This window comes from Falco naumanni, chromosome 14 (assembly GCF_017639655.2).
Source record: "Falco naumanni isolate bFalNau1 chromosome 14, bFalNau1.pat, whole genome shotgun sequence".
NCBI classification, from domain to species: domain Eukaryota; kingdom Metazoa; phylum Chordata; class Aves; order Falconiformes; family Falconidae; genus Falco; species Falco naumanni.
In genome coordinates, this window is record NC_054067.1 from 229,180 (window position 1) to 256,175 (window position 26,996).

The window sequence follows — 26,996 nt, forward strand, 5'->3', positions numbered from 1 at the left end:
CCTGGCATGTTAAAACGATGAGCCTGCTGAATCCAGGTGCGGCACTCACTGCCCAAGAACTGAAACAAGGGTCGGCACAGGTGTCATTAGAAAAGTAATTAGATTCTCAGGTTAAATGATAACCAGTGTCCTGAGGACGTTTTAGCCTTTAGACTGGGTACTGTTAAAGTGCATGAGCAGGACACAGGTTCCATTTTCTTAGCCCCCAAAGTAACCTGAACTTGAACCATGACCCAACAGCCACTGGCCTGACGCTAGCCTTCATCCCATTCCCTGTGTTCAGCTTTTAACTGAGCAGCCAGGACCTGCCTGAAGCCTGTTCCTGGAGCTTAACCCCATGTCCCGGCTCAATTTCTAATCTGCCCTGCTCTTTGCCCTGGTAGTGTTGGTATTTTCCTGGCACAGCCTTTGGAGTCAGTGTGCATGAAAGCTTCTGCTCCAAAGGCTATTTGCCAAACTGCAAAGTTATCCATAGCTGGAAAGCACCAGGGACAAGGGCCACCTTTTTTCATGGGGCTGTGTTCCCCATGGAGAACCCCCTCAAGTCTTTCGCAGGCAGCAGCTGACCCATCCTCCTTGCAGGCAGCACGGTGTCACAAGGATGTGCCCTCACCTGTGGCATTACTGCAGTCCTTCCCCTCCCTGGCAGTGTTCAAGGCCAGGCTGGATGGGACGTTGAGCAACCTGGTCTAGTGGGAGGTGTCCCTGCCCATGGCAGGGGGGTTGGAGCTAGATGATCTTCAAGGTGTCTTCCAACCCAAACCATTCTGTGATGATTCTATGATGACACATGGGAGCCAAACATGCTGATGCCTTGAAGCAATGCCAGGCAGAATCAGGGGTACAGGTGTTAAAATCCCCCCCATCTTACCCAGGGTTTGGCAGGGCTCCTTGCACCCCAGCCTGCCTCAACAGCTCATTCTCTTCCATTAGCATGCGGTGGCAAGAGGAGTGTCACTCAGGGTGATCAATAACTGTCACTTCCCATTACAATAATAAATGTCTCTCACTTCCTAACTTGCGCTCCTAGTTCTGCCAGCCACAGCGGTGCTCCCCACACATATTAAATGCATGATGAGCATTGTCATTACTGTCCATGTCATTCACTAAGTGATTCTCAGCAGGTTAAATAAATGTTGGTTAGAACTCCCTGTAACGATGCACTGCTGCATGCTCTGGAAACACGTTCTTCTCCCTGCTTTGCTACCCAGGTCCTCTCTCGGCATCACCCTGCCGCCTGCGATGAGGTCAGAAGCCAGAGCTGGGTGCCTGCATGCAGTTGGCATGCCTGTTGTCCCATTCCCCAGACCGGTGCTGTACTGGAAATGCAGCAGCACAGGGCTCTAAAGTCTTCTCTGGCAGCCGAGTCCTGTACTGAGCCTTGCCCAAAGCAACTCTCCTGGGCTTCAGACCCATCGCAGAGTTGAAAGCTCACCTTTCTGCTGTTTCCCAGGCCCCTGCCGTAACTATCTGGTTTCAAAATCTTCCCTCACCATCATCCCAAGCAGCACATCAGACAAGCTGTTCTGTCACTAACGAAAGTGTTGATAAGGTCACATATGGCTGCTTGTGCATCAGCTGTTTTACCCATGAGCTCTGGGCCCTGGGCCACAAGCGAGAGCCAAGCTGGTGAGAGCATGTTGTAAGCTGTCTTTAGCCTGCGTTTTCCAAAGCAGCAGCAGAATCAGACAGAAAACAAAGACAGTGAAAGCTTTTGCACTGGGGCAACCTGCGTCTGACTCGCTGCCAGTGAGGCTCCCTACGGGAAACGTTTGTGAAAGGTGAAGGAAGCCTGGCAGCATCCCTGCCCTGCCCACCGCGCAGTGGGACCCTGGCACCAGGGGGTTTAAATCAATCACGCTGAGAGGGTTAGGATTTTGGCTTCGTCAAAGTTGCAGCAGCAGCTGTGGTTTCCCCAAGCTGTGAGGTGGGGAAGTTTGCAGAGGAAATGTGTGGCAGTGCTTGGGGTCCACCAATAATTTATATGTTGCAATGAATAAAAGTTGATGAGGGATTTGGAAAGAGCGAGATGCAAGTGAATGCTATCATCAGCTGAGCTGGAAGCCTGATGCATCCAGAATCAGCCTGAATGCATCAGGGCTTGACAGGGAACTGGGGCAGAGGGGTCTCTGAAACACTGGCTGAGACAGAGAGGTCAGAGAAAGCCTTTAAAAATGAAGCAAAAAGCAAACAGTGGCCAAAGCAAACGGCTGCCACCCACCCGGGAGGGATGCACAAGTGGGAAACAGAGGGGGACAAGCCTCTTATTAATAAAGAGGCACCTGATGTCTCAGCAGAAAGCCAGCAATGCAGGTCAGGACTGGCCAGCCACTGCTCCATGGTGCAGCATGTGCCGTGCAGGATTTACACGCTGCGAACAGCAGCCAGGGAGGAAGGGATGAGATGCAGCGGCAGTTCAACTAATGCCTCATTCGGGAAGATGAGTGTTTCAAATATGATCTGTTGATCAAGATTGCTGGTTATTCCATACTACTGGATGGGTTTGAAAATGAGCTTGTTTATGGGTAGACCTCACTGGCTGGAACATTCAATTCAGTGTTTCATTAATACATACATTACATTTAATTTTTCCCCTCTGAATGGGCAGAAGGAGAAAGGGATTCAGAGTTTGATCCAAAACCTCTGAGCTGTGGCCAGCAGCCTGCGGGCAGCTTTTCTTCACAAATTGGGCCAGCTAGGGTCTTGTCTGGCAGAACTCAAGCCATTCAAACCTCAACAGAAAACAAGCAAACACAGCTTAAGACACCCAGGGCCATAACCCCAGCTGCTGTGAGCCTTCCGCATGCCCATACCACCCAAGAGGTCTTGTGTTCGTCATGGCACAGTGTGATTTGCAGAGCAGAGCCTCACGGTCATGGCCAGGGTGGATCCTGTGCTCAGGTCCTTGCTCTCCCCAGTGCGGAGGTGCTGCCCAGCACCATGCTTTTACCTGTCCCTTACCTGGCCCGTCCCATCTCCTCATGGGCAGGCCAGCAGGTGAGAAGATGCTGTGCAGTGCTGCTGCCCCAGCCCTGCCCCCAGTCTCTAGAAGCGCACAGGCAGTCCTGCAGACATCAGGGTGACAAAGGATGTCTCACATGTCCGTCTATCACAGGCATAGTTTTCCTGTAGTTCCCTCAAGTACTGATTTACTCAAGCTGGCTCCTAACGCAGTGTTTGCATGGGCGATCTTGCCTTCCAGACAGAGGGCACTGAGGCTGCTTTTGGATGTATCTTGCCGTGATTTTCAGAGATTTAAGTACAGCTAGTTCCTGCTTTGCAAAGCTGTGAGTTTTGCTGAACTTCCCATCCTAAAAGTACTCAAGACACCACCAGCTGCCTGGATTTCTCTCCTACAGTCCTGTGACTCAAATGGGGATGCTTTCTTTCCCCTGTGGTGTCTTTTTAACTTGTGAGCAGAGGAAAATGGCCCTGGGATGCAGGAGCCCCATGCTCCAGCCTGGCTGTGCTGTCAGGCTCCACACACACCTCATGCCCAGGCCATCTGCACAGAAGCCCAAAAGCACCAGCCCAGGAATATCTGGGACATGGGACATGAAGCAGCCAGGGTCTCTGCTGGGAACTGGGGTAGGACCAGGAAGCAGGACCTCTGGGGCAGGACCTCACTTCAGTGCAGCTTATTAAAGAGAAGTATGGGATGATGACCAAGCTTCCCTGTGGTGGAGATGCTCCTCCTTGTGCCAGGTACCCTGGAGAGGTGTAGGCACCTCCAGGACCTGACCTGCCTTGTTTCCTTCAAACAGGAGAAGAAGCATCAAGCGTCACTGATCCTAAAGGTTATTTGGAGGACAGAGCTGAGGACACCTGCACATGAGGGTACAACAAGTCCTACACCTCGAGACCCTGCTTTTGGATAGTCAGCATGAAGCCACGTTTCTCCCCTGTCCACAGCACTGCTGCTCTGGGCTGGGCAGGCTCTGGCTGTGGCATTGATGTCTGAGCTCACCGGTACCCGATGGGCAGAGGTGGTTTGGGGACCATGATGAGCTGCCCCTTGATGGCAGCATCTCCTCCAAGAGGGGAAACACCCCACCAAGCACAGGACACATGGAGCAGGAGGAGCCCAAGCAGGTGAGGTGGACCTGTGGCTCATCCCAAACCAGGCAGGACCTGTGTCCTTGGTCTTGGCCAACTCTGCCCCAGCTGGACTCAGACCAGCGCAGGGAAAAGGTCATCTTAGAGCTGGTGAGGAGTCCAGAGCAAAGTCCCTCTCTGCCAAAGCGTGACTTTACATTTATATTCAGTGGCTTTAGTCTTCTTCTAATGTAACCTTTTAATATATTGATGTGACTGTAAATAGCTGAGCAGCAGCCATATACAATGCAGCAATATATTTAATTAAATATGGTCTAGTTTGTATGCAACATATTTTAAAGACATACTAAATTACCAATGTGTTTTCTTGCCTGGCTTTATATAAATATTTATAGGGCCTGGAGGGTGACTTCCTCTCCTGGAAATAGTGTTACTTTTCGATATTGAAATACGTATTTCTAGAACAGAAATTAATTATTTATTCTCCTCATGTGAGATGTGTCCATCATCAAAGCAGACTCCAGAAGGAGAGCGGTTACCTCTGAACTTCTGGTTCCTTGGCTGCTCTGCAAAGCTCCTCTGGACAGCAGCCCCAACACCTCTGTCCTGGCGTGGTGGCTGGGCGTGATGGTGACAGCTTTCGGGGCTTGTCCTCTGGGTGTCACTGTGCAATCACTCTAGAAATGCTGAGCATCACTGCTGGGGAAGGGATTTGGCCCAAAAGGGGAAAAGGAAAATATTGCTCATCCTCTGCAAAGACCCCAGTGCTGCTGACGGCCAAGTGCGCCGGTTTGCTTTGGGCTCTCATCCCTCTTGGCCCGCTTGCTCCTGCCTGTTCTCCTCCAGCTGCAGCACTCGCCTCCCTCCCGCCGAAATGCTGGACACCCTTCATGCTCTCCCCTCCTCCCTCTGGCCCAGGTTCCCTCTCCTCCTGGGAGGCCAGCTGGGATGCTCGCCCCACTGCAGACCTGGCCTCAGGTCCCCTGCAGTGGCGAGGGGGGACAGCCAGCGCTCCATGGTCCTGGCTCTGGCGGTGGGGGGAGGGTGGTGGTCCCAGACCTGGGTAGCACAGGCTCTGCCTGTCTCTCCCCAGAGATGACCCTGGCCAACAGCCTGGCATACCAGTGGCTGGGAGGAGGCTGAGCTCGGTTTAATCCTGATTTTGAAGAGGGCAATACAGCAGGCTGGGGCTAGTGCAAGGTTAGGGGGACCCCCCACCCCAGAGATTCACATTTTACCCAGGGGAGGTAACCTGAGAGCCTCCTGACGACTGACGAGTTCCAATAATTCATGTCTCATGGGGCAGGAGTCCTGTGTGAGAAACTGTGCAGCACCAGTCAGTAAGGCTGAGTGGCAAGCTCTGTATCAACAGCTGAGCAGGCAGTAGGCGAAGCTTTTTATTGGTGTCAGGGCAGGAGGCATTCAGCATGGGATGCTGCAAGAGCTGTCCTAGCACGGGAAGGAAATGGGGTTGGTGCTTTGCTGGGCCAGGTGCAAAGCTCTGCTTGCTTTACTCCTTCCCCTGCGGCTGCTGGAGTGCGTGCTTGGGAAAAATATCTCTGGAAAAGGGAAGGAGAGCTGGGTGATGGCCCCAGCACCTGCCGGAGCACCCCCTGCCCTGGGTCCTGCAGCCTGCCCTGGACCTCTGCTCAGCAGCACCCGGCATGACCTGAAAGGCACCAGGAAACACATCCCTAATCATTTGTGAATATGCACCCCTGTCAGGCGTGGGGAAAGGCTGTTCCTGCTCAGTACCTCATCCTGCCATGAGCAGAGTCAACAGGTACCCTGTGGGCAGAAGTCACCTGGAGCCAGTGAGCAGTCCTGCACAGATGCTGCCGCCTTCCAGAAACATCCTCACAAGTCAAGGCTCAGCCTCCCAAACAGCACACAGTGAGGGAAATGTTCCTGGGAGCAGCTCCATCTCCACGCTGGAGCAAACCATCCTGCAGGAGCACTTCCCTGCTTCTCCTGCCCCAAGCTGAAGGGACACGTGGAGTCCCAGGATATCCCCTTAGGTTCCAGGGCACACTGCCCCAAAAAGCCTCCAGTACAGCCTCCTTCAGAGCACTTTTCTCTCTTCCACATCAAAAGAGGAAGACTGAAAATCCTCTGTGGAACAGAACTGCCATTCCCTTTCTGTCCCCCGGTGTGGTAGCTATAGGGTAGCCGTGGGGTCTCTGTCTGTCCACACCACCCAGTAACTCCGACCCCTGGGCTCCTCTGCGCCCCTTCAGCCAGGTCGATAGCACATGTCTTGCTGCTCTTTGTGTCAGTTTTTGAAGTATGTGTATATAGAAGAGTGTGACTATTCCAGGATAAAATGCCCTTTGTTGGCGTGTGCAATGCTCCTAGATAAATTATGAACCATAATTAAGGGAAGACAGCAGAGCAATGTCTGCCTCCCATGTCAGAGACCACCTCTCCCCAGCTGCTGGCAGTTGCCTTTTGGTCAATAGTCACTGGAAAATTAGTCACTGGCGGTGCTTGAATCCCACAAGTGAATTTGGCTGAACCAGCACTGTGGTGTATTTGTGCCTTCCTGATCTGGGGACACAGGTCACCCGTGCACAGAGCCCTCAGGAGCACGACCAAACCGCATGCTGCCCAGCAGCACACTTGTATTCCTTGAGGCTGTCTTGGAGCTGAAAGAGCACAACCCAAACCTGTCCCAATGAACCGATTTGAATGACTCCTGGGTGGGATTTAGGAGCATCTAATTTTCAGTGATCACGGGTGGGGTCAGGAGTTTGGAGCCACGGTGATGAAAGCCCTTCTCCAGTAGGCTCCTGGGGGAACACCAGCCCTGATATAACTCCCTGGCACAGGTGGAGACCTCAGAAAAAAAAAAAAAAAAGAAGCCTTTTTTCATGCTTTCATTTGAAATGAGCAACAAAAGCACAGGGCCGTTGGTGTCTCATGGCCAGGCCATGTGCAGCTTTCAACTTTAGCAGAGGATGGTGCCAAGGACATGCTGCATCAGAAAGACATGCTGCATCAGAGGAACTGAGAACTCCACGCTCACTGTACAGCCTGGGATGGCTGGGGAGGGACGTCTGAAGGCACAGCACCTCCCTTTTGGGGTTTCAGTGGCTGTTCTTGCCCTGTCTCACAGATGCTTGCATGCTGGCAACCCTGGGCAAGTGCTGGAGCATCTCCTCCCTTACAAGCCCACACACGCTTTGCAGATATAAAGTCTGTCTCGCCCCTCTTTTTTATTCAGTGCACTGAGATAATTACAGCACGCCTGTGCTGCCTGGGCAGCCCAGCAGCCTTAGAACCTGTGTGTGGGCAGCTGTGAAGAGCTGCTTTCTGCATAGAATGGAGCTTTCAATTGACGCTCCATCAGTGGCTCTGCAGACCCAATTATGGTGTCAGCAAGAGTCCTGCCACAGCCATCCAGACTTTTCCTCCACCACACAGGTTCTTACCACTGCTTAATCAGTGACAGCATCTAATTAGGGTCTCCTGAGGAAGGGAGGAGGAGACTTATTGAATAGACAAGCCCCAGCAGCAGATGACAGTCTTGGCAGGTGGAGATGCCTGTTTGTGTTGTGCCTGTTACATTAACTGTGCGTGAGCAGCAACATCCACATGGAGAATCCTTGCCTCAGGAGAGGAAGGACTCCGGGGCTGCTGAGCCCTGTAGTGATGGGGTGAGAAGTGGGTGATGCCTGGGCTGTGTGCACAAAGAGCTCAGCCACAAAATGTTGGGGAGTGTGGGGAGGAGGAGAGCCCATTTCTAAGCCAGGGGAGGGCTCAGGGACCCTCTGGAGCAAGCACTTTTGCTTGGCCTAATCCACAACAAGCTGTAGCTTCAGGGAGAACCTCTCTTGGCAGGGACCCCTTGTCTCTGTGCAGGGAATTGCCCACCTGGATCACTCTTCCTGGGGGCTGCATGTCTGGTCAGAGGTGAGGAGTGCTGGGCTTTCCATGTGGGACAGGGGGCTGCTGATCTTGTGGTGTGCAGAGCCAAACCTTTTGTCTCGTTGTCATGAAAACAGGTGCATTTTGCTGCTCCTTACTTTGACTGTATTGGGTTTTGTCCTGAAACGTTTGATCTTTTGTTGGTGATGCTATTAGGACACACCAGTAGCACTGCAGATGGAAGGGGAAATGGAATTAGCCCTCAATAATGCAGTGCACCGAGTATCTCGTTCCTCATGAGGCTTTTGCCACGTTTGAAGAGCAAACATGGCCAGCCCAGCTGAGCACAGTCTCTGTAGTCCACTGCAAACACCCTGCCTGAAGAGCCAGGAGATCCATGGCCGAACAGACTGGCTTTGGAGAGCACCACCAGGGCAAATGTATTTGCCTGAGTTTCTCCCCAGTCACACCATCCCTTTCCCGGGAACCCTGTGGTCATGTCAGCTTGGCAAGAGTACTTTTGGTTTCTTTGGACTCTTTGCTGACATTCTGCGGGGACTGCTGTCACGGAAGATGCCCATGGCCTGGTAGCTGACATCCCCAGCTGTCCAGGAGGAGGAGACTGATGGTCTGTCAGCACAGTGCAGCTGGGCACGGCCGCCAAGAGCAGGTGCGAGCACATGGGGACAGGCCTTGGAGGGGCTTTGAAGACCTGCTGTAACTCCTGAAAGTCACAGAGCTGGGGTGGAAAGCAAACCTAGAGGAAAGGACCTGCTGGGAGGATGCAGCGTAGGGGCAGGTTTGGTTCTGATCGCCTTTAATTTTTGTTCTGACACACTCGGCTGCTTCTGAGGTTCCCATACTTTCAAAAGTAACTTGTTCCAGTTTCTCTTCAGGTAAAGCTTCACTTTTGAGTTTAAAAGTTCTTTTTGAAGGAGCTCATCATATAGAAAATATCCAGGCAAATCCACCTTAAACCTTTTGCTGCTCAGGACCCTTCTGCCCATTACAGATACAAAACCCCTGACCCCAGCAGCCTGCTGACGCTTGCCCACCCTCCTGGCTGTGTGTGCCGTACAGCATCCTGGTGCCTTTCCACTCCCCTCTCTCTACTTGTGCTCATTTTTTGCCTGCAATCAGTAGCTCATTGTGGAAGAAGTTGCTTTTTCAGGCTGTGTTTGTGCAGCAGTGTAGCAGCGATGAGGGCAGTGGGCACTGCAGGTTCCAGGTCCTGGTGGCACATTTTTTGCAGTGGAGTCAGCCCTTTCATAGTGTCTCATGCTCAAGGTTGTAAAAAGAGGCTTTAAACGTAACGTGGGTTAAGTTACCCAGAAAATGTTCACTAGAGTTGGAGAAATCAAGGAGAAGGAGCTGCCCTCTGGAACTGGATGCCCTGCTCTGTGCAAGTGACTTGAAGGCAGGGGCTGACCCTGCAGGCACCCTGGGACAGTCACTGTGAGCGGTGAAGGAGTGCTGAGCATCAGCCCCAGGATGCTCCTTGCAGCTGTGGGAACTGGTGCCCATAGCACCCTTTTCCAAGAAAGATCCTGACATACTCACGTGGAACTGCCTAGGGAAGTGGCTATACTCGCACAGATTCATCAGGGACTTCTGGAAGGTGGCTGTGTCCTGGGTGAACAGCATTCATCTCTGGAGAGTGGGGACCAAGGGATGGGAGAGCTGTGCAGCCCCCACAGTGCTTTACAGAGCAGAGGCAATGTCCTCAGTGGGGTGAGAGCAAGCCCAGGAGCAAAGTGCTTGCAGCCAGCTGTGTTTCCCTGCCTTCTCACCTGGCAGGGGATGGGGATGGGAAAGTTCCCATTGCTTTCATTCCCACGATTGCCCTGGTGAGGGTTTTCTGGGTTTTTTCTCATGGCTCTGCTTGGATCCTGTTGGACAGTGTGGAGAGGAAGGGCCAAGATGTGCTGTAGTGTTAGAAAACCATCAAGAAACCTTTCCAAACGGCTGAGCCACAGGGTCAGCACAGTGCTTCACAGTGAGCACAGATATTTAATTACCAGGGTTGCAGGGCAGTTTGGTATTACTGCTTCCGCCACACTGCAGTCAAATGGGTTCATCCAGGTTAATGATCTCACATGGTGAATTTATCATGATTGGCCACTGATGGCAGGATGAGGCTCCAAGAGGGATGTGCTCAACCCAGCATGGCCCTGTGACGTGTTCAGCAGGCAAAGGCAGCTTGTCACTTGTCTTCAGCTCTCCATGTACAGCTGGAATGACTTGCATCCTTCCTGATGGTGGGTCTCGTTTGTCTCAGCTTCCATAGGGAAGAATGAAGGCTTCTCCATTAGCGTTTGCCAGGCACTTGGGGCTCCATAAAATGCTAAATAAGGTGGCTGCAGTCTTCACCATCTTCATTCTTGGTGGGGTGAAGAGGAGGAAATGCAGCTATCATCTTTCCCTTGTGGAAATCTGAGCCTGGCGGTACACATCGTCTCAGCAAATTCCCAGTGTCCCCATCACTGTTTCATCTTTCCCAGTTTCCCCATCACAAGATCCTCTCACCTGGACTTCAGGCTGGCTCCAGACCCCATCACCAGCTGGAAACATAGTGGTCTGAGGTGCTGGTCTCTACCTGACACTATCAGTGATTGCAGAAAGACAGTACAACTGCTGTGTGTGGAGGAGAGAGCGTGCTTTGCCCTTGGCACAACGAGGCCAGACCTGCGGCATGCAGTGCAGTGTGGGGCATATTAGTCCACATGTGGCTGCTACAACCTTACCCCTTCCCAGGGGCATTGGCTGCTGGCCATGCAGGAGGCGGACATCAGATGTGTGTTTCTAAGCCAGGTCATCATTTCCAGGCTGTGGTTTCAGTGAGTATATGGTTAAGCCTATGGAAACAGACTACTTACCCTGAAATGGCCATTAAGACACCCAAAGGGACAGGCAGACACCCCATATATCTTCCTTGTGCTGGCTGGCTGCCCTGCTGTTGTGCTGCAGGAGCGTGGCTGCTGGTTGGGAACAGGCTGGGAAAGTGCCTGTGCGCCCATCGCGGCTGGGCAGGGCCATGGCAGAGGCAGGTTTGTGAGCCCTGGGGATGCTGACAGCATGTGCCTGTGCAGGGAGCCTGGGCTAGCCCCACATTTCCTGATGAGGAGCAGCAAAGCCTGGTGATATGCAGCGTGTGGAGGACAGCAGGAAGGGCAGGGTGGCTTGCTGCAACCACAGCCGATGCCATCCCAGCCCAGGCATCCCGATGTCTCGCAGGACTTTAGAAGCCAGTAGCTGAGGCTCCTCTTGGAGCGTGAAGGGAGGAAGGATCATGCCTTGGAATGGTGAATGTCCTACGGAAGGATCAGCATGGTGTTAATCTGTAAGAAGCTGAGGAGCTATGAAGGGGCAATCAGAGACCTGGGACTGAGCTTTGCCCAGGAGTCTGGGCATATCACCCCTGTCTTTCACTCTCGCTCTGTCCGGCTGGGCTCCTCGTGCTGCAGATCTGGGATGGGGAGCCATCCCACTTCTGCACAGGTGGGGCCCCTCTTGGTGGGAACAGGTAGGACCTACAGTGCCATAAAGAATAATCAGAGCAGCTTTAGACTCCTCAGGGAGGTGACAAAAGTCAGCATAGGATAGTGGGAGGGAAATGGGGGAGGACCTTGTAGATTATTTTTGCCTGTCCCTGCTGAACTGCTACACTGGCTTCCAGCCCTGACTTCCAGCTGGCCATCTGGACCAGATGAGGTCACTTATGGCCCATGGGCAACTTCCCAACCTTTGTGCTGTGCTGGTGCACTTTTCTGATTGAAAGCAGATAGGCAGCAAGAGCAATGCTTCCACCTTCAGCTACAGACCGACGCTCCCAGGAGAGCTCTGGGACCCTCTGATGGGGTCTAGTATGTGAGTGGGGCTGGAGAAACTGGGCATGGCCAGCATCTTGGTTTCCACAGTGGCAGATCCTGCGGGGAAGAAATGAGTTATGTTGCTCAGATGCTTCTGTGCAGCGCTCAGGAGGGGTGGCAGACCCTGGAAAGCCCCCCCCCTCCACAGCAGGGTGAGAATAGGCAGAAGATGCTCACACTGAGCCCAGGGCTGCCAGTGGCGGCTCCTGTGGGAGTGGTGCAGCAGAGATTAGTAAGGAAAGAAAGCAATGGCAGGGAACAGATGGAGCTGCAATTCCTTTTGTCAGGAAATTGATAAATCAGCACATCTTGCACTCCTTTTGGCATCTCATCCCACTTAGAAATCCAGCCGGGAGGTCGGCAGCGCAGGGAGCTGGTGGCTCTGCTGTGAGACACTGACACAGCTCGGCTTGCTGAAGTCAGAAGCCAGGAAACACTTAAAAATAGCGACTGGATGGCCTTGCCTGACCCCATTTATCATCCTTCACCCCAGAAGTGCAAATGAGACCAGCCTGGACTCCAGCAGAGGGTCTGCTCTAGCCCAGTGTGACCGTCAGTAAGGAGGGGAGAGAGGAGGCACTGCACTCTTGGGCAGAGATATCGCCGCAGACAAGCAGGATCTCCCTGTGCCACCAGCCCCAGCCCCTGGAAGACCCACATTGAGCCCACCCTGGGAAATGTGAGCTTATGAGCCCCAGCCAGGGCCATGGCAATATATGATGTGCAGGATCTCATGGGCTGGAGACCCTAATGGCATCTCATGTTTTCTTCTCCCTATTGCTTCACCCCTCTTACCTGGAGACAGTGTAAGGCAGCAGCTCTTTCTCCGTGAAGTCAGTGTCCACACCAGCCCGTCAGTGTAGTTCAGTCCCTGGTGACAAAGGCAGGGTGGAAATGCCTTCTATTTCCTTCTACAAGCAGATCTGCCTGAGATGAAAGCTGATGTTTGTGATTTCTTCTTTTATCTCATAGCAGTTATATGTCTTTTATGGCCCAGTGGTTTTGGCCATTTCAAACTCAAAATTCCTGGTGAAAACAACCAGAAAATGTATTTGATGGTTTAACTCCTGACAGTTTAATTCTTGGTCCCCAGTTAGCATTAGCTGGTTTTGGTTTCAAAATCAGAAATTGTAATTGATACCTGAGCATGAGATAACTACTTCTGGATTGAGCTTCTGTCAGCCTTCATGACAGTTCATTCAGTCACAAGATGATTTATGCAAGCTCAGGGCTTCACAAGTATGATTTTCTGTTTTCCAGCCTGCAAACTGCTTTTATTTTATTCTCTTTGCCTCTTATTCTAACTCACAAATTGATGTTCATCTTCTGTCATTGTATTAGCTTAGGACTGAGTGAACACAACATTCGTTAAGGACATGAACGCAAACACTAGGCATGTATGCATGTACAGCTGGAGCTGTGGCAGAAGACATAGAGTCCACATCCCGTGGCTCACATGCACACGAGTAGACTTATAATTCTTTAATCGATTCTCCCTGCCACTTGATGGATCAGGCAGAAGCCCTGGCTGGCTGGGGATGCACAAAGGCGGTGGGGTTTGCCCTTCTACATGTGGTAGGGGTGCTGCCGAGGGGCTGGGCCCCACAGCCAGGCAGGCAAGGTGCAGCAGGGCTGATGTGTGGGCTTGCTGACAAGCTGTGTCCTGGCAGACCAAAGGAGAGAGGGGCAGCGAGAGCCACCAGGATGGCGCCTGCCAAGGGCAGCTGGGGGGTGTGCCAGCTGTGGGGCTGGGGCACTGGTGAACCTCAGAGGTGGTGGGCCAGCATCTTGGAGAGTGGCAGGGATCACCAGGCTCATCTCCAGGCAGGCATCCAGCCTGCAGGGCAGGGTAGGAGGGGGGTTATTGTCCTGCGCCAGATGTCCTTGCTTAGAGGGTAAGTGGTCTAGTGTGTTGGGAGACTGGTGAAGCCCAGAGGCTCTGCCCCATCCATGCTGGATGACTAGAGCTGCGGTATGAGGCTTGGCCAGCGTGACTGCAGGACTTCATACCAGCCAGCCCAGAGATTCTGGTGATGTCTGCAGGGCAGTCCGTGGTGCTGGCAGAAAAGCTCTTTTACTGGCTTGTTTTGGGCTGTGATGAGGTGCTGTTTGCTGGGTAGGGTGGTGGTGGTGTAAACCACTGCCTGGACATGCTCAGCACTGCCCAGAGGGATGGGGTGTGGGCGCATGCTGCTCCCCATGAGGGAAGGCTTGTGCCCCAGACACGGTCCTGGTGCTTGAGGGCACCTCACCTGCCCAAGGCTGGGTGCCTGTGGGCTGCAGCTTGTCCCATCTCCAGCTCTGGCCAGGGCATGTGTAGACAGACCCTGCATGGCAAAGAGCCTGGTGTGGCTCAGCAAGCAGTGAAGAGGCATAGAGCACCCACTGTCACTGACACAGAGCCAAAAAGCAAATAAAAGGCCCTTTGTCCTTCTCCTCGTTAGTCTGTGTGTTGTCCCAGAGCAGGGGAAGTAATTACCCATTTCTTCATGCTGGTGTACAGAGTCCCCTCTTTCCCTTGGTGCGTGCCCAAACACCTTGTCTGCAGAGTTAATTGACATGCACAATGGATTTTTTCTTGCTGTTCCCATTTTCTGAAAGGACTCTGTGTTATAGGGTTTTGTCATTTTTTGGTGTGGTGGTGTTTTGATTTTTTTTTTGGTGCCCACTCAATTAACCAAGTAGGGGCAATTTTGCCTTTGGGGAAGGGATTATTCCCCGGGGGATGAGCAGCTCTCAAACATGCACAGAGGCAGCCCCCCTCCGCCCCTGGCTGCGCTGGGCGCTGAGCAGGCGGCTCCTGCTTCCCGTGCAGGGCTGGCACCAGCGCAGAGCAGGACAGGCTCTGGGGCTCGTGTCTCCGGCTGGGCACCGAGTCACCTCTGCCCATGGGCTCCTCTGCAAAGCAAACATTGCCTGTGGGTCACATCCTTGCCAGCAAAAGGAGATTCAGGCTTATGAAAATGAAATCTCTGTTCCACTAGCCGTGGCTTTTAGCAGTTTACCCAGGGGAGGCTGAATTCCTGTGGTACAAAGAGCAGGAGGTGATTTCTTGGAGCAGTGTCTTGGTGGCTGGTGAAGGAGCAGCTCTGACTGCACCTGGTTTTAGTCCAGGTGGTAAATTGTGTGCCCAGCTCCTGAGCAGTGTGCACAGCCCTGGCATGTGAACAGCAGCACAGTGCTCAGCAAAGGGGCTGAGCCCTGTGGGGTACGGGATACCTCCCTGCCCCGTCTCAGGAGAGGCGGGATGAAGGCGAAAGCCCAGTCCAGCACTGGTGGAGCCAGATGGAGTTTGCCAGAGGCAGGACTAGGTCCTAACACCTCCCAGGGGACCAGAAGTGCCACCTGGCTTCTCTCTGCTGCGCTGGAGCACAGAAAGGGTTCAGGCACAGCCAGGGGCTGTCCAGCCCATGCCAAACCCACCCCTGTGGCAGGGAAGCCTAGTCTTGTCGTCACAGAGCAGCAAAGGCTCTGCAAACCAAGGCCACACAAATCCTTGCACCTCACTCTAAGACCTGTTTTGACAGCCTTAATGGTGTCTCAGTTTAGCCTTGAGCTCTTAAAAAGTACCTTGCCCCTATTGGTAATAGTTAATTTGGAAGATGTTATTGAATTAATACTATTGATGTCCCCTCCTGAAGGTCAGGCTGGTAATAAAGTCACACACTAGTATTTATGCTAATATTACAATTAATTAGCTGTCATCTTTATGTGTATTAATGATTTGTTTGCGATGCTCTTTATAGCTGTAATGGAAGGTCAGTGACTGATATACCTCTGTTCTTTATGAATGTAATTAAAAAGGAAGCACTTTAAGGCATTTATTCACAAATAACACCCACCAAGATCTACACCTCCGGTATGATCCACGCTGTTTATTAAATGTCATATCTGCCATTAAGGGCTCCCACATGATTTACATCAGGTTGCTAGAGTGGGATGTGATCTCTAGGCACGTTGCTGAGTGAGCAACAAGTGGGAGTTGCAATGGGAGAGGGACAGCGACGCAGAGTCGAGTGCACCGTGGGCAAGAAGCACAGCAGCTTATCTCACCTTCCTCCAGGCATTTGGTCAGTAAAAGGCTCTGAAAGCTCCTGGACATGAGTGTCCTTTGACCGAGTGCTGCATAAGGCTGTGTCAGGTCCTGGTTGCACAGCAGCATTTTGAGCATCTGCTGTGGAGGCTCACTGCTCTTCCCAGTGGTGAGAAAAAACCAGTGTGGCTCTGAGATTTTGGGGTGGCACAGGCTGCTGTGGGTGACAGTGACACTATTGGATCTGTGTGCTGACCCCCAGCTTCCTACATTTGCGAGCCTGTTTCGCATACCTCAGGGCAACCCTCTCTTGATGCTAGACTTGAAGCTTGGACTTGGACCTTTGGATGCGCTTACAGATGTTGGCACAATGAGAGCGGCTCTGCTGAAGGTGACAAGGACCTCACCCCCCAGCTGTTTCCTGAGTGCACTGCTATACATATTCTTTTAAATCCTGTGGCTGCAAGATGTCTTGACCTCTTAGATTCAGAAACTGCAGCCTCAGAGCAAGGAAATGCCAAGCTGGATTTCTGCTGATACGCTCCATCCCCTGGCAGCTCCTTATCTCTCAGGCATCCACCAGCCCACACTGGTGTTTAAGATGTCTCACAGTCTCCATATCCAAGGGAGACATTTAAATCCAGCTGGTCTGGGAGAACTTCCCCCAGCTCTGAGCAGGAAGGCCACCTCCAGCTTATTGTGTGTCACTGGCCATTTGGGGCTGAGGTCTCAAGAGGTTTTGTGCAGGAGATGTGTCACTCTTGGGTTTTGTGCCTCCAGATGCCAGCTGAGCACTCTGACAGCACTGTGGCTGACAGGCAGTGCATCAGGCCAATCAAGCCTCTTCCTTCTGGCTTCTCCTCCACCCATCTTACCTCCTCTGTAGAGATCTGAGACATCACTGTTGATGTTGATACTCTCTGTTTACAGGTTGCTAGTCCTATGTTGGGGTTGGTTCCTGCTGCACAGGAAGCCCTGTGCTCCCAGGTACGAGGAAAGCATTGCTCAGCATCATCCAGCTGGTCCTGCACCTCTGGCAGCACGTCCCACGTTTTTCTTTTTTTGCCATCCCAGCTGGGCCACATTTTTGCCCTGTCCGCTTGGGATGCCCATGGAGGGGGGTGAACAATATGCCGTGATGGAGTCTGCAAAGGCAGTACCCCCAAGGGCTGTGAATCTCAGGGATCTGTCTCCACCCACTTCTTGCCCTTCTGCTCCCCTTGCATTCAGCCTGCAGTGTCTTCTGACAGATCTGGATATATTTGGTTTTCCTCGATCTCTTGGTTTCTTTCATCCAAAGGAACTGGTTTTAAGACTGATATTCACGGCCTCCTGCAGCCAAAGTGTGGAGGTGAGGTTTCTTGCAGAACAGAGATGATGGCAGCCTTGTAACAAGGCTGTTGTTGTTTGAGGTTGGTGGCTGAGACCTGGGGGTGTGCAGGGCTGCATGCCAGTTTTGCTTGTTTAGGATCTCTGGAAGCCCAGGGTCGGAGCTAGTCCACTCCAAGCCTGCTGGGGATGCAAGTCACTGAGCTGAGCTTTAACCCAGCCCCAGGTGAGGCCAGAAGTGCTGACGCTGACGAGGCGTGCCAGGATCTATTGCCCATGGGACAGGGTTGTCCCTCTCTGATCTGCCCAGTGCCACCCGAGGCCACCTAGCAGGAGGACATGTAGCGTTGGTTTGAGCCTCTTGCTCTTATGGAAGCATCTCTAGAGCCTCTTGTCACTCCTCTTAGGAAGCACAAGCTGTGTCACCCGCAGGAGTAAGAGCACAATTTTCTCTGTCGTGAAGGAAACAAACATCAGAACAGGCTTCAGAGAAACTGCTCCTCAGCAGGTTAGGACTCTGCAAACAGAAATGGTTTCTCACAGAACTAAAGTTTTTGGCTCTGCCTTCATCACTTCTTAATGTTCTAAATATATTTTAAGGCATTTTTTTACTCTGGGGAAATGCTTTGGGAGGGGCTCTGACGATAGCCATTTGGTGAGGTCAGCAGGAATCTGCAATTTATTCTGGAGGCAAGCTTGTGTGTGTGATGATGTTAAAACCTGTTGGAAAGCCTCACCTGCCTCCAGTTCCGCTAGAAGATGTAACCTGTGCCCTTGCCACCCCTCTGTGCTATGAAGCTTTGGAAGCAGCAGCAACTGTCAGGCACTGCCTTCACGGCACGTATTTCTGTTGCTCGTGTCAGTTCACCTGAGTTTATCTGCTATTGGTGACTGCAGTTATTCCTGATTTATGATAAGTAGTGCCAAGGCATCCCAGGCAAGAGCAGGGTGGTGAGGCTGGTGAGTACCCCTGCCATGAACAATGTGCGATCTGAACAGATGGACGGGGAAGGAGGAGACAAGCCGTGGAGGACAGCTTATGACCTTTCATTTTGAGGCAATGGTGTGCAGTTGCTTATGCATAGAGGGAACAGTATTCTCTATGTCTGATTAGTATTAAATATTTCACAACTCACGAAGTCCCGATGTGCATTAGCATATGGCAGAGTTGCTTCGTTTTGGCTACTGCGAGAGGATGATTAATTAGTAAGACATTTTTATGTATGAAAGGAAAAACATTACAATCCTTGTGGTTGGCAGCATGCTGATGCTTTACATTTCTGTAAGGAATAGGAGGATATGCTCATTGGCACACTTCCCTGAAATGTTTACTAGCAAACATTTATCCTTGTTTTCTTAAATAAAAAGATTGCATATTACATGTTAGAGTAATAGCATGTTGGAAATAGGCCCTTGGAAGGGAAATGGGATCGTGTGAACTCCTGCTGCAGAAATGCACTTGTCTAACTTTGAATGTTGTTAGGAGGAAAGTTAAGCTTGGAAGGGGAAAGGAGGTACGGAAGAGATTTCCAGTAGAGCCATTAAGAGCATTAGGAAGTGGAAATGGAAATGCAGGTGTGTGAAAGCACCAGAAGCAGCACTAGAAAAGGGATGAGGGGAGCGAGCTATATTGGTAGCTAATGGCAAGACTGATGGCTGAACCAAGAGGCACCGCAAATCACGTGGCTTGTGTCAAGACCACATCACACAGCAAAGAGCCTTCACTCCAGTAACAGGATGGCGCTAAGGGACAACTCATTGTATGTGCATTTCTCTCCCTATGGCCTCAAGAGAAGGACAGATAGTGCGTGAAGATGCCCAAAACCAAAACCCAAAACACAACAGGCAGCAATGTCATCTGAGCACCTGAGATTTAGCAAGCATGGTCCTGAGATAGAAAATACCTCACCAGTATATGTTTGACTCCTGAATTATGTAAGAGGCCAGAGTCCTGGACTGAGGAGGCTGTGGGAACAGCAGAACACAAATTCACCCCGAATGGAGACCCTGGATTCACCTACCCTGAGATCTTCCTGCAGTTCCTATGCTTTTCCAGCTGCTGGCTCCTTTTGTGACCCCGCTCCACAGAGCCTCACACTGGCTGCTGAAAGAAGAAAACTGTGCAAACCGAACTCATGTTCAGGTTACCCAAGCCCTCCCTCCTCACAGCCTCCTCACTGGTTTTCAGTGCTGCATCAAAGAAAACGTTGTTTTGATCTCTTCCCAAATTAAACAGGCTGCTTTAAAGCACTGATGTACTGTTAAAGGATGTTTGGGATGGCACAGGCAAGCTCAGCTACCATATGGCTTGTAAAGTGAGGAGAGCAACAAAAGCCAGCAAGACTTACAGGATGACAGATTCCAGAGCCTGGGAGAACAACTGCCACCCTGGTCAACAGGTCAGGACTTTCAAGTCTCTCCCAGAACCTTGTTAAGACATGTGCTTGAGGAGATATTTTGTCTTTATGAGCTCCATGCAATTGGCTGCTCCATTTTCTCTGCCTCTGATCTAAGGTCAGACAATGCTTAAAATGGCACCTTTTCTCAAGGTAAAGCATGTCTAAATTTACTTTCCTGAGGCAGAAGATGATCAGACCTCCAAAAGCAGGTCTGAAGACCTCTGAGCTACCAGGACTGTTCTCCATACATCAGCACCCGCACACATCAAATGTAATGCCTCTTGCCCAGGCCTTGGTGTGTAGCTCCTGGGGCTTCCAGCACCTCCCCTCCTCCACCTGCTTTCCAAACCTGACTGTACCATCCCAGAAACATTTGGCTGATTAAACCCATTTCACTGGATTGTGATAAATCACTTGGATCACCCCAGAAGAGCAGCTGTGCATCCTGAGCCCTGTCCCACTGAGCTTTGGCATTTGCAAACTGCCAGTGATGACTTTTACATCATTGCTGCTGTTCTGAGAGTGTGCTCGCCCAAGAACGATTCCTGGGGGATCCTTTTTACCGGAGAGCTCCCAGCAAGCTTGTTTAAAATATATCTAATGGCTGTCTAACTAATTTTGCATGGTACAAATATCTGTACCAAAATATCGGTGTAGCATTGAGTCAGATTTTCTGAAAGACTACATGTATCTCTAATAGTACAATTATTTTTACCCTTCAAATATTTTGTCCCTTCAAAAGGATGAACATATGTAGGTCACACAGGCAGGGAGGAAGGAGCCAGGGCGTGCAGGGACGGAGGTCTGAGTGAAATGGGAAGGAGCTGTGAGCACCTCAGAGGAGTGGTGTGCCCGAGGTGGGAGCAGGCATGTTGGGAGAGGGGGGACTGGGGCAGGCAGAAGCTCAGGCCACAGAATAGCACAGAAATATTAGATTCAAAGGTACTGTGCTTTTGGGTTAGAAAAGGTAGGCAATTCCTGTCAGATCAGGTCAGTGCAGGAACATGCACTAGGTGGGTAGAGCAGGTGAGCCCTCCAAGCTCCCCACGGAAAGCAACCACAGAAGACCCAAGGGCAGATGCACATCAGGCATGGTCTTGCTGGAAGACTCAAAGCACTGGAGCCCAGCTTCGGAGAAGCTTGGACCAGGAATCCACAGCATCATCCCTGCCTGAGGGACTGCTGGTTTATGTCTCCAGCTCATCACCGCTGAGCAACCTACCTTCCTGCACAAACTCCAGCACAGAAATATCCCTTCCCCTAGTACCCCCAGGAATGTAGCAGCGCTCGAGGTCCATGTGCAAGGATTTCTCTTTGCTTCCTTCTCCCTTGTTGAATAAGCTGTGGCAAATTAGGTCATGTGGAGCTAAACTGAGCATTAACTGTTCTCCCTTCAGAACTACTGCTGCAACATCTCTGGGGAAATAAAAAACTGTTTCAAAATGTGACTTGGATCAGATTGCTTCCCCTCCAGTACTGGAAACCTCTGGGCTTTCCAGGGATGAGTGGCTGGGAGGAACCTCCTGGCAAAGAGCAGGGCTTTGGGGAGATGTAAGGACAAACAAGGGCAGTCAAAGCTGTTGGAATCTCCAACCTGCATGTTGCTCTCCACCACACAGCTCTGCTGCTGCATCTCATGGCTTTGCTGCTGCACCTGCAGCCAGATCCCTGCACACCCGGTGATACCTCTTCATGCAGAACCAAGCCATAAATTGCTATTTCAGGCCTTCAGAAGTAAGTACAACTCAGTGACCTGCCTGTTCCAGGGAGGAGGTGCAGAGTCTTCGGTGCCACTGTTGTGGCCCTGCATCACCTGCATCCCTGCTGCTTCCCCTGCTGCCCATGCAAGATGATGAGGGGGAGCCTGGGGTATGAGCAGCACAGGCAGGGCTGGGATGTGGGGCAGGGTTTCACCTTCACAGCATTTGCTGTGCAGGCAGCATCCCTGTCTGAGCTGACTCCCTGGGCTGTCCTGCAGTCTCTGGAGAAGAAGTACTGTCCTAGGGCTTCAGTTGTGCTGCCCCAGCCTGCCCTCCAAAACACGTTGCTTATTTGTTCCTTGACAGCAACCTAGAGGATGCACACATAGTGAGCTCGGAGTCGTCGGATCAACCTCCCTTGTGATGTCTTCCAGCCTAGCTCTCTCACAGCTGGGCCTGGAAAAAGCTCCATATGACTCTCCCACCTCTATGAAACTTGTCATGGATTTGACTTGTGCTCAAACCTTCATCCATGCTTACAATGCTGCTGACAGCTCAGCTCTTTCTCACAGCAGCATCCTGCCTGCACTGCCCAGCAGTGAGAGTGTCATGGGGCTCTCTCAGTCCTGCATGAACCTCATGCCTGGGTACCCTGTCCCTCTGTCACACGGGACTGCCCCAGGGATGTGCTTCTGCCCCATGGGGGTCCAAAGCGCTTTACAAATAGGAGCAAAAACTGTGACCAAGAGCTGCTCTCCATCATGCTGCCTTCAGATCAGTTACTTCTTCCATATTAAGAAGAGTCTGCCTTTTGGCAGAAAACCAGCATAGGCAGACAGGAGAAGAAGCATCTGCAAAGCTTTCCATGTGTCAATGATTCAGTCCAAGGCTGAGTGTAAATGCACTGAGCTTCAAAGGCAGCTGGATGCTGCGTCATGGGGTGCACAGATGGAGCAGCAAGGAACATGTCCTTCTCACTTTGGAGGCACCTGGGCTGGGACTGGTGCAGCCTCCTGTCCTTCCTGGAGAAAACCAGCCTATCCAGCCAAGCCCAAGAACTTTGGGATCAGTATTTCCTAGGCACAGCTCAGGCAGTGATAGGCAAAAGGTGGCAGGGAACTTCTCTCTAGGGCCCCAGGGGCTACTGTGAGACAAGATGAGAAGTGAGAAGTTTGAAACTGGATGAAATCGTACCAGCAGGAATAATGGGGTAAAACTTGGCAAAGTCTGAATGCCAGGGAATGGCTGCCAACGAGGCGGTCAGGTTGGGTAGGATGGAGTCTTTGGATATGCACACCAGAGTCACCGTGGGCTTTTCTTTCCTTCCCATTCTTTTCCCAAGCTGCTCTCTCCAAAGGGCCTGTCCTCCCGTGCAGGTTCGATGTAAGTTCCAGGTTAGTTAATGAAAGCTGAGAGCTGCTTATGGCTGCTTCAGCATCAATGAAATAACACTCTCCTGTGTGCAAGACAGTGATAAATTCTTCAGGATCAGCATGGCTTGATACAGGCTGTTCATTCTCTAAGCAAAGCACCCATCCCCAAACCCGCACCACTAAGGTACCTACCTTTAAGGTAAATTGAGGTAACTTTTGGGAGGTGAAAAGGGCAAAACTCATGGCATTTAGAGCTGGGTGACTTCTCCAAGGAGGCTTTGCTGTTTGTCCAGGTAGCTGGAGACCCTATGCCCCAGGAACACCACTTCTCACTTTCAGATGTTGTCCCCCTCTTTTCTCACTGCACAATGGACCAGGCTAACCTGGCCCATCATGCTCTGATTTGTCCCCAGTTACATACTGGGCTTCACCCAGGGCAAAGGTGTCCCAGGGCTCCTCTGCAGGGCTCCGAGAAATCCTGCCCAACGGCTTCCAACCCCGGCATCTGCTTGCACTGACAACCAGGCAAAGGGTGGTTAGCAGGGCATACTACATGGCTGAACACCCCCCTGCCCCCAAAACCACTGTCCCTGTAGCTCAGCACTGTCCTGCTGTGTGGGATGGGCTGCAAGCCACCAGATCACGCCTATGCCCCAGCTCCCACCCTCCCCGCAGGCAGCAGAGCCTTCCCCTGCACAGCATTGGTAGGCAAGGGCTAGTTAATGATGTGTAATTTACTGCCCTAGTGTTTATTGCTGGGGGAGTTATCCAGATTAATCACAACTTCTACTACAAAGTTCTGTAATAAAAACCTAAACGAAATAAAAGACAGTCAAGTGATTAATTGATGGAAATCCCTCCCCTGTTCCCAATGAAAGTGCTTGCTGTAATCTCTGTGGCATTGCTTCTTTTAGTTCCCTAACTTTAATCCATAAAACATTGTTACATCTTGGAGATATCCTGCAGGTTGGGAGAGCTGGGAAAGGAGTCATTTCTGTGGAGAAAATGGCAATGAACGCCTCCGGGTCAGTGATGCTCAGGCAGAGCTGGGCAGGAGCCAGTCTCTGCAGCATGAAGCGTGAGAGACCTGCCCTTGGGCTCCTGAGCCGCCGGCCGGAGCTGGCCCAGCCGTGGCTCTCTCAGCAGCGCTGGCCCCAAGGCTGGCTGGAGGTGGCTGTGCCCCAGCCGCTCTCACCGCAGGCACAGCTCAGCCACACTCAGGGCTGCACAACCTCCGGAGAGGACACCCGAGCATCTCCACCAGCAATGCGCCCAGCACCACCTCACCCTGCTCCCAGTGCCTGCAGGGCCATCTCTGTCCCACGCCGGGCTAATCTCAGAAGCTAAGCTTTGCAGTAAGATTAACTTGTGTATCAGTCTTTTTTTCCCTTGTAGTTCTTTCCAGTCTCTTTTGTGCTGTGACAAGGTGGGCGTTCTTCATCAAAAAGATGTGTTTTTTGATGGGGAACCTCAAACATTTCTTTCTGTGCTCCCTCTTCTCCACGCTGTGCCCTCGGCCTCTGCCCATGCCTCTGGCATTCCAGCTCCCAGCCAGATGGGGCCTCCGCTGGCCTCGCTCCACGGGGCCCGTGTCTGCCCGGACCCGCGCAGCCCCAGCCCGCACCCAGTGCCCGGGCACGCACTCCCCTGGGCCCATGGCACAGAGGAACCCCTTCCCCGCAGTGCCGCCTGTGCCCTCGCTAGCGCAGCCCGGCCTGCGGAACTGCCCTTGCTGCCCGGGCACGCCGCACGCCCCTGCCCACCTTGGCCTCTGGGGCCTTTCCCACAGGCACTGCTGCTCTCCAGCCACCCGGCCACAGCCCCAGCCCCTGGGCAGGGGGCATCAGCCCATCCCCGAGCCGCTGCTCAGCACCTGCCTTTGCTGGACTTCCTGGGGCCCGCAGCAGCCCATGCTTCTGGCCTGGCCAACTCCCCCCCGAGAGCTGCCAAGCCTCCACCACTGCCACTGCCACCCGCAGTGCGGGGGCCTCCCCTACCCCTGCTGTCATTGTGATTCCTCACACGCTCCACTGTGGCGACGCAAGGCGAGACGGACATAAAAACACTATGTCTACGTGGCTGGGTTCAGACAAAATGGCCAGAATGGCCTTTATTATCTGTACAGATTGCTTATAGATCTTAGATAGCACATGTGTCAGACCCTGATAGGCTTGCTGTCGTCTTCCTCTTGCTTGCTCTTTGCTCTTGCTGTAGGTGCCCGTTTGCTGCGGTTCTAAGCTCTGGTTCTTCCCTTCCTGTTCACATACTTGTCATTTTTGTGGCTGTCTTAAAGGAACACGACTAAGTCTTTAAAGTCAACTAACTCGTCTGCAGACATGCTGCAGACCCCAACACTCCACCTCCAGAGGAAAGGCACTGAAGAGCAGCCCGTGAGGGACCATCCATCCCAGTAAGCAGCAGCCAGCTGGGCTCAGGATGCTGAGCACCGCCCCCCGCCAAAGCCCAACTCACCGGCCAATGCACCACCCACCCCTGGCACTGGTCACGGAGCCTCCCCTCTCTGCTCAGTCCCGCGGCCAGGGGCAATCCCAGCGAGCCTCAAGCCTGTCTGGCACCACTGGCCCCAGGGAGAGCCCAGCTGGCTCTTCCAGAGCCCGGCTCCTCCAGCATGTCCCCGGGAACGCTGTCCCGGAGCGTTTCTGCCAGCACCTTCCCAGGAGCGGACCAGCCTGGAGGGTCTCCTACCGCTCCCCCTTGCCCTTCTGGAAGATGGTTCTGGTGATTGCTCAGGTCACCAGGAGTCTCCCCGCATCAGCAGGCCCTTCTAGAGAGCGGAGTGTGGCTTCACACTGGCACAGCACGGCTCCCTCCAGCCCTTGGATGCTCCTCAGCCACTCACACCGCCACTTGGTGAACGGTATAATTAATACACTGAAAGGACCACGGCTGACCCGAGCTGGAGCTCACCCGCTGCTCTGCTTGGCTGCCAGTCTCTTGTCTCTTTCTTCAGCAATGGTCAGGCGGATACCCTTTCCACGGGGCAGGGAGATCCATGGCTTGTTGCCCTGCGGCAAGAGAGAGGAAGCCACCTCACATCATGAAACACAGGCTCTCCGTCTTTGTGGGGGGAAAGCAGCACAAGCCCCTTAGGAAGGTGCTGAAGGCGTACAGGCCTACATCTGCCCCTTCTGGTCGCGTCCATCAAGAATGCACTTCAGCCAAGATCCAAACGCCACCCCCTTCCAACCTGGGAGGAGAGCCCATGGCAGACAGCGAGACAGCAGAGGCATCGCAGGGGAAGGGCGCTCTCAGCCAGAGCAGCTGCCCCGGGCACACCCAGAGCCCAGCGCTGCTCGGCTCCCAGTACTCAGAAGGTTTAGAAAACCACAGGGCTGCTCCTCGGAAACATCCCCATTCCTACACTCACGGATGCTTCCCCTTCCCAGAGCGCTCAGCCCGGAGCAGGCAGAACCACCAGGAGCAGAGCCACAGCTGATGCCAGTGCTGAAGCTTCACCGTGTGGGAAGGCAGCTGCCCACGGACAACACCCACGCCTCTCGGTGTCAGCCAGCAGCCCCCAGCAACGGGAGACAACCCACCCGCATCGTGTCCGTGCAGGCTTGCTTTGCCAAAAAACAAAGATGCTGGAGAGCCTGGTGGCAAAGCTATTGCCATTGGCGTCCCTCACCAAGTGAGACACTTCAAAAGGCGCGCAGGTGCTCATGGGCGGGGCGTGGGCATCTCCACAGCCATTGCCCAGGGCTTTGTGATGCAGGCAGTGCATCATGCCCAGAGGCCAATGTGATGTGGGTCTCCATGGTGACCGTGGGGGTATTTAAGGGGCGAGAGCCCTGGGGTGTCCACTCCCAGGAGAGCGACTCCCTCAGGAGGCAGCATCTCCCCGGGTGACCATGGCAGATCAGCAGCAGACACCGCCAAAGATGCCCACGCATGAGGAGGCGAACACCCGCCCCCAGCACCAGAGCAGGCTGCCCAGCCTGCAGACCCTGCACCAGGTGAGAGATGGGGCAGGAGGGGGTGGTGGCGGTGGGACGGGGCCACATGGATCTTTCTTGGTGCTGCGGCTGGGCTTGCCAGCACTGGGGGGCTGCTGTGCCAAGGCAGCCACCTCCATCACCTGACTCGTGCTCTTCCTGCCCACAGGTGGGCCATGGGCAGCCGCAGGCAGCAGCACCCTCCGGATCTTCTTCCCAGGGCAGGGAAGTTGCCAGAAGACCCCAACAGCTTGTCCTATTTCCTTGGGTCTACCGTGGTGAGTGGGAAGCAGCTGCTCAGGAGACAAGCCGGTGCCTCTTGAGTGGGAACCGAGACAAGGTCCATGCTGCAAGCACTACAGTCCATGTCCGTGGGAACAACTGGTCGAGGGCGCCCAGGGCCATAGTCCTGCA

General features: G+C 52.9%; 1 long non-coding RNA gene across 1 annotated transcript; it reads right to left on the reverse strand.

Annotated features, from left to right (window-relative positions):
• Positions 1 to 13,535: 13,535 nt before the first annotated feature.
• On the reverse strand, positions 13,536 to 26,289 carry LOC121097672. Its single transcript, XR_005831034.1, has 3 exons — positions 26,180 to 26,289; positions 23,001 to 23,004; positions 13,536 to 13,548 (listed from the first exon to the last, which is right to left on the reverse strand). It is a non-coding gene; the product is annotated as an uncharacterized LOC121097672 (long non-coding RNA).
• Positions 26,290 to 26,996: the final 707 nt, after the last annotated feature.